We start from the raw sequence: 9,388 nt of genomic DNA on the forward strand, positions 1-9,388 counted from the left end.
GCAGGACGATGGGCCTGAGGAGGGAGGGGCACAGAGGCCTCGACACCCTCAGCAGCCCGTGGCCTGGCTCTGAGGACGCATCCACAGCCTGTGGACAGCCAGGGGGACACTGGTGAGGCCCAGCCTGGGGGGCCGTGTGCTGAACTGAAGACCCAGTGTGGGCACCCAGCCCTGCCACCCTCACCCACTGGATCCTGTCCTGAGGGCATCCTGTGCCGCCCTGGATTGTGCACTGTGCTGGTCATAGCTGCCCAGGGCTGCAGCCACACCACGCCACGCCACACCAGTCATTCGCCGCCACCTCCCTGCGTGCCCTCAGCACTTCACTGAGCCTGGGACCCCCCAGGCCAGAGCTCACTCTTGACTTAGCTGAAGCGGTTATGTGTCAAACAGTGGGGACAGAGCGAAAGCCAGGGACCCAGCCACGGCCTGGGCATCACCAGCATCCTCCGAGGCCCTGGCTGCTGTCCTTTACCTGACACACAACACTGAGCACCACGAGGTCGGCACAGGGGACGCACCTGGGGGCAGAAGGGTGTTGTCCTTGCCCACACAAAGCTTTCAGCCAGCACTTCTCGAAGTGGGGGACCATCCCCGCAGTGCTTTCCAGGGGCCCGAGCTGTGGCACTGTTGGTTGCAATGGCAGAACCTCATGAGTCATCATAGGCACTGTGGGACCCTGGTGCCAGGGCTCGTTTCCCTCGACGTGCTGAGCCAGGTGGCATTACTGCCATGTGCAGACCAGAGTGTGCTGAGGCTCAGGGCAGCCTGGGACCTACTGGAGCACGCGGCTGGTTGGGGTGGGAGGTCAGGTGAGGGCAGGGCGTGTGTGAGGGCCAGACCTCAGGGGCCCAGTGGTCCCAAGGGCAGCGAGGGGCTCCTTCACGCAGGTCCTACCCCTCAGTCACCCACGGCACCTGCCCGCAGCCACCTTCCCGCTACTCAGAGGGGCTGCAGCCTCCAGGCTCAGGCCAAGCCATCCCAGGGGCCCAGCCCCTCACCTCCTGCTCTCTGCCTCTGCATGGACGCCCCTTGCCCCCATCCTCACCCCTCCCCATCAGCAGCAGGATACAGCCCCACCCGCTGTCTAGGCCCACGGCCCCTCGGCCACCCTTCCTGAGAGCAGAGTCTGCCCCACACTGGGCTCCCGGCACCACCCTTGGCCCCCTCAGGGAGCCCCCACCTGCTCCATTCTCCTGCTTAAGGGTTTGAGGGCAAAGTCTGAGACCCTGCCAGGGACCCCTACCAGTGTTCTGCCCTCCTCAGGCCCGAGGGCTGGCCTCCCTGTCCCAGCATCCTCCTCCTCCTAGTGGGACTCCCGGTCACCCCCTCCTTGCAGGGGCTGGCTGCCTTCCTAGCAACGGGCCGTGAGCTGACCAATGGCTGGCCTGGGCCCGGTGTGGTGCAGCTGTGCCAGGCCCTGCCACTGGCGGGACACGGGTCCCCAGGCCAGGTGCCCCTTGGCACTGTGTTTGGAGGGATGGCTCCCTCTTGGCTGGGGGCACTGCCCTGAGGACCCATGCTGTCACCCAGGCCCCAAGCGCTGCCCAGAGGCCCTTGCCACAGGCTCCCTGAAGCCCTTGCCCCTCTCGGCTCCCGGGGTCCCATTCCCAGAGTGAAACTGGGCTGGGCCAGCCACAATGTGGGGGCCTGTGCAGCAGGCAAAGGGGAAGCACGGGGTGGGGCCAGGACTCCAAAAGGGAAGGGAGGAAGGGCAGGGGCGGCCGCGGGCACTGGGTCCAGCCCTGCCTCAGGGCCATCCTCAGCGCAGCATCCGCCCTAGTCTGTGTTTGGGGGTAGAAGGGCAGCTGGCACTGGGGGAGATGGCACTGCCTCTACCCATCCACCCCTCCAAGGCCCCCAGAGCTGCTCCCGGGGGTCTTGGGTGACTTAGGCCCCTTCCTCTGACATCACGGGCCTGCTGGTGCCTGCTGGTGGGGGAGTGGGGTGGGCCTGAGCCCACATCCTGCTTGGCCAGGCACCCACAGGCCAAGTGACCAACACGGCCATCCCAGGCCTCGCTATACACTGCACCACCCCGGCCTTCGCTCCCTCCCAGGCCCTGCCCATCCCCTGCCAGTGTGGGAGCCCCAGGTTGCAAAGGCCTGGGCCCCCTCTCTCCTCAAGGCAGGGCCCGGCCGGCTCCTCGTAAGCCTGAGCCGCACTTGGCTTCCCGAGCAGGCCCCTCCCGCCCCTGCCGTCATTTCTGGCAGGCCCTCTGCGTGAGCTCACGCGTTACATAAGGCATGCGAGCTATGTCTTGGGGGAATGAGAAACCCCTACACAGGGCTCTATGTCCCCTCGCCCTCTCCAGTCAAGGCCACCACAAGCCAAGGGAGGTCTGGGCGTGAGAGGTGAGACCCCGTGCTCCCCCTGCCCTGGGTGGAGGAAGGGGGTGCCCTGCCACCCTGAGAACAATGGTGTATGCAGAAGAGAAGGGACTGAAACTCTTTGAAGATGTTCCAGGATTTAGCACCCAGGGAGCGGCGGAGACTCAGCCCCACCAGGCTCCGGCACGGAGGGAGAAAAGGGTTCCCCAGGCTGCTCAGGAGAACGTTTGTTGCTGTAGTGGGCAGTCGCCTCCCAACCAGGGACAGTCCCCCCCAACCCAGGGACAGTCACCCCCCTGCCCGGGAGATAGTCACCCCCCTGCTCGGGGACAGTCACCCCCCTGCTCGGGGACAGTCACCCTCCCGCCCGGGGATAGTCACCCCCCTGCTCGGGGACAGTCACCCTCCTGGAATGGGGCTTCCTTTCTCGGGGCTGGGAATCACCCTGGATCCCTCGCCACTCGGGGTGCTCTTGGGCCATCTGAGGGTTCCTGGGTCATTCTTGGGCCTTCTCAGGGTTCCTGGGTCATTCTTGGGCCATCTGAGGGTTCCTGAGCCCAATGACACTTCTGCCTAGGCTCGCGCTGCGGGAGGAAGAAGCCAGGCAAGGTCCCCTCCGTGCCCCGGTGCAGCCTGGCCTGGGAGAGAGGAGCCCCCAGCGACACGGAGAGCGAAGACAGGGCAGAGTTTCTTAGAGGTGGCACCGGGCCAGGGAGCCCCTCGCGGCTACAGGGGTTCTCCACGGACTCGGCCATCTGGGGAGAGCAGCCCAGAGCCCTCGGGCCTCCTGCCATTTTCTGTAGCCTGGGACTTGGGGGTGTGTACTGGCGTTTCTGGGGACCAAGCCCAGAAGGAGCAGGATGGCCACCTCCTGGCTTGGAGGAAAATCCTGCTTCCTGGCAAGAAAACCACCCCTAGAAGAATAGGACTGGGGTGCAGGACACTTTCTCAGGCAACCGCCCCTTTCCTTCTCCAAAACCTGGGCAGGAAAAGAGCATTCAGGCCAGGCAGCGAAAACCCCAGCTCTGGTCCCTCCCGCCCCAGCAGAGGCCGCCTGGAGGCACGGAGTTCCGGCCTGGATAAGGCCTGGGAAGCCCAGCAACTCACAGGCCACGGCCGCTTCCCCTCTCCGAGGAAGGAAAAGTCCCTGCAGAGCGGCCTCCGCTAAGGCTCCGGTGCCCGAGCAAAGGAAGGGAGCTTGCTTGCAGACGCCTCCTGCTGGGAGCCTGCCACACCCGCCACACCCTGCGCGGGGACAAAGCTCTCCGTAGCTGTGGCAGGGATACACCGCGTGCGGGTGGCTGCAAGCCAGCAGCCCCGAGCGGCCCCTCCCGCTAGACTCCCAGCCTGGGCCCTCTGTCCTCCAGGCAACGAGAACATGTATGCCTCGCTTTTCAGAGACTCGGGTTCTTGGAACTTACACCCTCTTGGGTTTGCTATTTTTACCCACCCTGAGCCTTCCGGTCTCCATGGCGACGCCTCCAAACAGCAGATTCCAGGCGGCAATGACGTCATCTCTCCCTTTCCTGCCGCCCAGGCCTTGGAGGCACTGCTGCCTGGGGCCGGGGGTGGGGGGCGCGGTGCTGCAGGGTTTCCCTGGCCCCCGCCCATACCCACCTGGTGCTCCCCCAAGCAGAGACCCAAGGCCTGTGGGCCACGGCTGGGCCTCTCCTGACTCCAGCTTGCCCTTCTGTCCTTGGGGGCAGCGTCCTTCCTTCTCTCGGCCCCTTGGAGCTGCTCTGCGGGAGCCCCACAGCAGCCCAGCAGATTGAACGCAAAAGACTGCCACCCTCCTGCTCCGGATCCTGGGAGGAGGCTACAGGCTGGCGCTGCGACAGCAACCTGCCTGGCCTGGGAAGCCCCTGCAGCCCCTACATCAGAAGCTTGCTCTTGGCGCAGTGGCTCATGCCTGTAATCCCAGCACTTTGGGAGGCCGAGGCGGGCGGATCATGAGGTCAGGAGATCGAGACCAACCTGGCTAACACGGTGAAACCCTGTAGCTACTAAAAATACAAAAAAACAAATTAGCTGGGTGTGGTGGCAGGCGCCTGTAGTCCCAGCTACTTGGGAGGCTGAGGCAGGAGAATGGTGTGAAACCAGGAGGCGGAGCTTGCAGTGAGCCGAGATCACACTACTGCACTCCAGCCTGGACAACAAAGCAAGCCTCCATCTCAAAAAAAAAAAAAAAAAAAAGGCAGCTTGCTCTCAGCCAGGCACGGTGGCTCATGCCTGTAATCCCTGCACTTTGGGAGGCCGAGGCAGGTGGATCACCTGAGGTCAGGAGTTTGAGACCAGCCTGGCCAACATGATGAAACCCCGTCTCTAATAAAAATATAAAAAATTGGCCAGGCACGGTGGCTCACGCCTGTAATCCCAGGACTTTGGGAGGCCGAGGCAGGCGGATCACGAGGTCAGGAGATCGAGACCATCCTGGCTAACACAGTGAAACCCCATCTCTACTAAAAATACAACAAAAATTAGCCGGGCGTGGTGGCGGGTGCCTGTAGTCCCAGCTACTGGGGATGCTGAGGCAGGAGAATGGCGTGAACCTGGGAGGCGGAACTTGTAGTGAGCCCAGATCATGCCACTGCACTTCAGCCTGGGCGACAGAGCAAGACTCTGTCTCAAAAAAAAAAAAAAAAAAAAGAAAAAAGAAAAAAGAATATATATATATATATATATATATATATATATATATATATATATAAAATAAGCCAGGCGTGGTGGCAGGTACCTGTAATCCCAGCTACTTGGGAGGCTGAGGCAGGAGAATCGCTTGAACCTGAGAGGCGGAGGTTGCAGTGAGCCAAGATGGGGCCACTGCACTCCAACCAGGGCAACAAGAGTGAAACTCTGTCTCAAAAAAAAGAAAGAAAAAGAAAAGAAAAGAAACTTGCTCCCAAGAGAAGCAGTGGCATGGCGGTAGGGGCCCAAGGAGCCCACAGACGGCCAGAGCAGGGTATGGTGTACAGCACGGTCTGCTAGGCACCCACTGTGGTGCCCAAGGGCATCCAGCCCCTGAGAGTGAGGCTGTCAGAACACCCTGGCCCCAGGTCGCACAGCTCTAGGGCTCCAGCCCGGGCAAGACAGGCGCTGCAGGGCCCGGCCCCACATCCTGGTCCCAATCAGGCATCTGGATGGGGGGGGCAGTCGCTAAGCCCAGGCCCAGGTCCTCCGCAGCAATCGCCAGCTTGCGTCCCTGTCTGGGACCACACTTTACCCAGCTGCCTCTGCAACGCCAGCCTGCAGTCTGCCCTCAGCCCAAACTGAGGATGGGGACATCTGGGGCTGGATGGCCACTGGTGACCAAGGTTGGGTGGGCAAGGCTACCCATTCCCAGGGTCACCCTCCAGGAGAAGAGCCCCAGCCCTGGTGCATGTGTGTGCTCTGCTGTGCATGCAGATCCACAGAAATGCCACAAGTCTTGGCAGTGCCTTGCAAAAGGAACTAGTGCTGCCTCAAAAGCTTCCCAGCCCCCGGAGGGCAGGAGGAGCCCCGAGGAGCCACACCCACCCAGCCCCCGAGGCCCCCTTACCTGGGGGTTGCTGGGGTCTCATTGCCGAAGCAGGGCCTGTGACTAAATCAGCCCCACCCCCACCTGGCCTCCTCCCCAAGGCAGGCGTGGAGGGTAGGAGGGCAGGGCCTGGGGTGGGGGAGGCAGCAGGCAGGGCTGTGGGCGCTGTAGGGGGCTGGAGCTCTCAGCACAGGCTGGGTGAAGGTCACAGCCGCCCTCTGTCCCGCCAGCACCCGGATGGGAAAAGAGGACCCTCAGCAGGTATCCCACTGGCCGACATCACCACTCCCAGAAAGGATACAGAAAGAAGGTGGTTTCGAGGCTCACATTCCTACCCTCCAGCTTGATTTCAGGTGTGAAGTCCCAACTCGCCTCTGGCTGACACGGGCAGGCACACTCGCAGGTCTGGGCATGAGGCAGGCAGGTGAGCCACCCATCTCCAGGGCCCCCAAAGACCCTGTCACAGACAAGGTGCCTGGAGAGCACAGCCCCAGGGCACTAGGCAGGGCCTTTTACCCCAGCCCCCCTCAGTCCCCCTCAGGACCCACCTTGAGGCTGCATTCCAGGGTGAGGTGCTGGGAAGAGGCCTCTCAAGAGGGGGCCCAGTGGGACAGAGGCCCCGTGAGCGTTTCAGTGCCCAGGACAGGTTCTGTGCTCCCTGGATGGAATCTGGCTGCAGCAGGGATGTGCGTCCACTGAAGCGCCTCCTCCGACAAGCTCTGTCTGGACAGAAGGCAGGAGGGAGGCTGGAAGGCTGGGAGCCCGAAGGGTCCTGGGGGTGTGAGCAGGGCAGGAGGGAGGCTTCACATGGAGGGTGTGGAGTTCCTGGATGAGTGGCCCATAGTCCTGCACAAAGTGGGGTGGCCTAACGCCACCAGCACCAAGCAGCCCCCCTGAACTTTGTGCGCCTCGGCCTGCTGCCCTCCCCCTGCTGGTTCAGGCTCCAGCTGTCCCCGCTGAGCCCCACGGGAGGCCCCTGGCCTGAGCTCTGGTCAGCCAGATGTGTCCTGCCCGACAGGGTCCGGGTGCAGGCCAGGGGGCTGGGCCCTGAGGGCGCTGTGTGGGTGAGTGTGGAAATAGTTTCTTCTGTGGAGTTGACTACATGCCTCCCTACAGCAAGCACACAGACACATCGGAAAGAGTTCCTGTTCTAGAGAGCTGGCAGCTTCCTTGGGAGAGCATAAAAAATTAAGTCTCCAAATGTCCTGTGTTGGATGGGGGTCCATGTTCTTAAAAGGAATAGACCAGGTTAAGTCGAGAGGTGCTGAGTTGGAGGAGGGCTTCCTATGAGGTCCATCTCAGCAGCCCTAAAATGGGTGTGGGATAAGCTTTCGGGGCAGGGGCCAGCAGCGCAAAGGCCTGGGGGCAGGACGGTGCTTGGGTCCCTGCAGGATGCACGCAGCAGGTGGAGCAATGAGTGGTAAGAGAGGATGCGAGGGGTGGGGTGGCAGAGGGTGGGCAGAGGACACCGTGCCTGTTTGCTGTTGACCTCCAGCTTTGCTCCCCTGGGGGACCTGGCCTGGGGGGCTCTGCTCCTAACCTGGGAGGCTCTTGACAAGCAAGGGTGGAGCAGCTGCTGGGTGCAGTGAGTGGGGTCTGGGCTTTGTGCCTCCCCCAGCTGTGGGGGGGCTCCCTGAGGTGCTTGAGCCCATGACTCTCCATCCCTCCACTTCCCTGGTGGGAAAACTGAGGACCCGATAAGCGGAATCGATTCAAAACAGACGAGGCTATTTTTTTCTGAACACTTTGTTTCCAGTCCCACCCCTAGCCTGGCACAGAGATGGAGTGACCGGCTGAGGGGAGGGCTCTCGCCTGGCCCGGCCCAAACCCCTCTGGGGTCCCTGGCTGGCTCCTCCCAAGCCTGCCCAGGGACCTGCTGCCCACAGGCCTACCTGCTCTGGCCGCGCACGGGGGTTACATAAACAGGCACATTCGTGAATCCAAAAGGCCAGGCAAGAGGCTGCAGGGACCCAGGTATGGGCTCAGGGTGCCGGGGCCACCTGCACCAGCAGCTGCCCCACAGATGCTGCAGGGAGGGGCCTGGTGCTCACCCCCTCCCAGCACCTTCTGCACGCGGGTCCACCTCCAGGCCAGGCGCTGCCCTGCGGGCTCTTGTCACCGTGAGTAATGTTTAACTTGGAAGGGCCTGCGGACAACTGCAGGGGAGAAGTTAACAACAAGTTTGGATTGCAGTCCGCTTGCCAGGAGGAGGCAGAGAGAGGAAGGGAGGGAGAGAGGGTAAAGTTGAGAGGAAGCAAGGAGACCAGAAGGCGGGCTGGGGCACGTGCACTCCAGGCAGGCAGGGCTGAGAGGACGCCCCTGGCCTGGGACCCCACGGTCCCACGGCCAGGGCCGCAGTCTGTGTGCAGCCAAGGCCCTGGGCTCCCAAGAAGCCCAGGCCCCAGGGCCAGGTGCCCATTGTGCCCGGGATTGGGAGCTCTGAGGCTGACCGGCTGGCAGTCACCCCTCCCCAGGCATGACTGAGCCTCCCATGCCTCAGTTTCCCCTTCAGAAAACACCCTGTATCCAAGACGGGCCTTGGGGTCCAGCCGTGGGGCGGAAACACCGCACACATGTCCACACACGTGCAGGCACGCGGGCACACACAGGCTCACACGCGCACGCGCACACACGCGCGCGCGCGCGTACACACACACACACACACACACACACACACACACACACACACGGGTGTTACCAAAACGGCCCCGCCTGAATCGCTGAGGCCTCAACCCAAGGCCGGAAAAGTCCATGACGCTGGAGCAGGGACGAGGTCCCATTCCAGCAGGCTGGGGGAGGGCCACCGCACTGGAGCCGGGACAGAGCTCTCCCCAAACAGAGGCCTCCTGCAGCACAAACCCCGGCCTTTTGTCGGGTCAGTGCCCACAGAGTTGAGCACCATGTGTCTGGCTGGGCAGTGCTCCTGCCAGGGTCCCCTTCTCCACTGTAGGAAACACGGCTACTCCTGCGGCCGCATCTGCTCTGCTGCATCTCCAGCTCCTGCCAGGCATGGTGTGCGTGGCCCCGGGACAGGGAGTTTCCAGTGCGTGAGCGGGAGTCTGGGCCCCCGGTGGGACTGATGCCGAGTGGGCGACGGGGAAGGACAGCGCTGGGCCAGGGATCAGGAGCACACGGCTCCTCTCCCGCCTCCATCTCCGACAGCCCAGATGACCTGGGGGCAGCTCCCTGACCTTGCAGGCTCACTGTTCTCACCTAGAAAAGAGAAGAGCGGCTTTGACTGTCTTCAGCCTCTCCCAGCTCCAGTTATCTACCAGACCACGCCCAAGAAGGCCGGCGAAGGGTGGGGGTTCATCCTCTGAAGGATCAAGGGGACAAGACACCCTGGATGCACAGGCCATGTGGGCCTGCCCAGCTCTGCCCCCACCAGGACCCAGCTCTGCCAGCAGATCGGGAACCTGCGGCCCCAGCTCCCTTGCACCAGGCGAAACATCACACCCACCCCTCACCGGCCCAGCCCTCACTGGCCCCCCACTCACCTCCATTCCGGAATATAGCACCTCTCTCTGCCCAATCAATGTTTTTT

The 9,388-nt window shown here is 62.7% G+C and overlaps 1 pseudogene; it reads left to right on the top strand.

The window, feature by feature from the left end:
• The first annotated feature begins 2,890 nt into the window (after positions 1 to 2,890).
• LOC129010201 (uncharacterized) lies at positions 2,891 to 3,748 on the top strand (annotated as a pseudogene).
• Positions 3,749 to 9,388: the final 5,640 nt, after the last annotated feature.

The sequence above is a fragment of the Pongo pygmaeus genome, chromosome 1 (genome assembly GCF_028885625.2).
Source record: "Pongo pygmaeus isolate AG05252 chromosome 1, NHGRI_mPonPyg2-v2.0_pri, whole genome shotgun sequence".
Lineage (NCBI taxonomy): Eukaryota > Metazoa > Chordata > Mammalia > Primates > Hominidae > Pongo > Pongo pygmaeus.